The sequence below is a fragment of the Propithecus coquereli genome, unplaced genomic scaffold (genome assembly GCF_000956105.1).
Source record: "Propithecus coquereli isolate 6110/MARCELLA unplaced genomic scaffold, Pcoq_1.0 Scaffold313, whole genome shotgun sequence".
Taxonomy (NCBI): Eukaryota; Metazoa; Chordata; class Mammalia; order Primates; family Indriidae; genus Propithecus; species Propithecus coquereli.
In genome coordinates this window covers 1,522,685-1,525,564 of record NW_012148764.1, presented here as the reverse complement: position 1 = coordinate 1,525,564, position 2,880 = coordinate 1,522,685, and positions in this window count along the sequence as shown.

Below are 2,880 nucleotides of genomic sequence, written 5' to 3'. Positions count from 1 at the left end.
ATTTGCCAAAATTTGTTCCTGTGGTAATTCACTGCAGGAAAGAAGCAATAATCAGCTATTTTATTTGCAGGCACCTAAGCTATTGTCTATTAAAATATTTACTTTAAAATAAAGGTTAGTTATTGTCTATTGGAGTTAGCTCATAGAATTCATTTGATAGTGACATCACTACTATGGATTAGTTTTTTGGCGTGTGAGAATAATAGTGTTAATCCTTAGAAAAAGGGAAGACCAAAGGGAGACTTAAATTTTGCATATTAATGCTTAACATCTTAAATTTGTGTTAGAATAAACAATTATGGTTATAACTCCTTGTAATAGAAACTCCATTTTGAGCACCGGAGATTATGATCGCTTTCAAATAAGGGCGCAGACGATTTAGAGATAAAGGATTTAGAAAAACACGGCACGTATACTGAGACCTCTAGTAGACCTGGTTCAATTAAGGATGAAGTGCTAATGGAAGGACAGTGGCAGATAATACAGAGAAGCAGCCTGCCACGCATGGTTTTTTTGTATGCCTAGTCTCAAGGACACTGAAGGACAGTGTGTCCAGATTGCCTGCCAGCTAATCAGTTATCCCATGAAAACCTGATTCGCTCAACAGATGGCAATGATTTTTATCTCCCTCTTTCCTCTTTCTCTTAAAAAAATCCTTTTTGCATTTGTGGGGTGAAATCAATCTGATGTATCTTCTTGGTAAACAAAGTGTGCTATAATTGACTTTTTGACTTTGTGTTATTCTTTGACACTGCTCTGCTTTGTTTCTGTTCTTAAAGAATTGTTGCACTGTTGAAGGAGTAATTCTCTTGGATTATATATAACCTGAGCCAAGATGAAGAGAAGCAGCAAATGCATGAAAGTTCCTTTGCCATGCAGGGGGAAAAAAATATTTGCAATTATAAAACTTTACAGAAAATTATGAAATTCCATGTGAACTTTTTTCTATGTATACCAAAATTTTTAAAAAATTTATATCTCCACTACTCAAAACATCCCTGCCTCTAGCTTTGATTATTCCTGTCACCTGAATGATTTTTCACTCATAAAACTTGCCCATTCTTTAAAACTCAGTTTAGGATGGGTGCAGTGGCTCACACCTGTAACCCCAGCATTGTGGGAGACCAAGGCAGGAGTTCACTTGAGAACAGAAGTTTGAGACCAGCCTGGGCAACACAGCAAGACCCTTCCCTACAAAAAATAATGAGCAGGGCGTGGTGGCATGCGCCTATAGTCCTAGCTACTTGGGAGGCTGAGACAGGAAGATCGCCTGAGCCCAAGTGTTCCAGGCTACAGTGAGCTATGATAACCCCACTGCACACCAGCCTGGGTAACAGAGGGAGACTGTCTCTTAAAAAAAAAACGTAAGTTCAGGTGGATTGTACTAGGCATTTTAAATATTTAAATACACAGAGTTTTATAAACGAGGACCCAGGAAGCAGATAGAAGTTAATTTGCTCATGATCACACATATATGGGGTCTGTCTGGAAAGTATCCAGCCATGTAATATGAAAAATAGAGTCATTTACTAAAGAAGATACAAGGTATAAGAAACATTTACATAGGACAATGATGCCTCATTCCCCTTCAGAGTAGGTACCTTGGCACCTCGCGCAGTTCTCCCAGCATCTCTTAACCTAACCCGTACATGTTCAACATTCTCAGGTGTTCTGCTTGTTGCAGCCATCCAGAGCATGGATCACTTTCAGCAGATTCTCAACCATCTTTGAAGCATTTGTGCCACATTTTCATTTGCACTGCATTCATTGCATCGTCCAAAAGCCTTCTGAATCATCCAAATAGTTTCCACAAAGGAATGTTCAAGCTTAACGCAAAACTTGATGCAGATTCGTTGCCCTACTCAGTCATTTTGAATGTGATGGCCACACAATATACATGCTCACTCACTCAACAGCGTCTAGGGCCCCACTGACTAGTACAGTAAAGCTGTCATTGTTCATGCACATGCATTCCAGTCCACTCTCCTTGGCTGCCTGGTTACATCGATGTCATGCAAACTGTTCTCGTTATATTAACAATGACTGCATACTTTCTGGACAGCCCTCTATTAATTGGCAATTGTGTCTCTAAGCATATCTAAACATTAAAAAGGTACAGTAAAAATATGGGACTGATGTGGTGTGTCATTGATCAAAATCTTGTTATACGATGAATGCCTGTACTTATCTGTCCTCTACTTTTCAACTTTCTTGGTTATTTCATGGTCAGTCTCCTCATCCCAGTTAGATAATGATAGCTACGTGGTAGCTTCTTCCTTAGCATCTACTGTAGTATAGTCCAGTGACTATCTCATAGAATGTTTTCATTAAACTCGATGATTTAAATGAAATTTTGAATTTAAATGAAAATTTTAAAAGCATTTACCAAAATGAATGATAAGACTATGGTAGTCTTTCATTTTGAGTTGGGTCGATACATATTGTAGCTATGAGTCATATTTTACAATTTTGCTCATTAGGATATAGGACATTTTTGTACACAATGCAGCCTGTTCTGTTGGAAATTGGCAATAAACCTCACTACACAGAAAAGGTACATCAGTAACTTATGACCCAGTGGAAAAATATTCATAGAAAATGCCATGAAAATCTATGAGATAATTTTCATTTGCCAGTAGATAAGGAGTTTAAAAGAAGTTCAGACATAAATTAATACAGTCAAATAGGAATGACTTTCCTAAAGTATATAGTAAAGATTAAAAAATTTATGAAATATCCCCTATTGATACTCTTTTGAACAGCAGTTTGTTTGTCAGAATGATACAGTTTCTGGTTATATATATTCATTATAATATCAAAATTTGCATAGTGGCTTAGGGAAAAAAAAAATCCCAGAACACTCTTATAAGTGGTGAGACA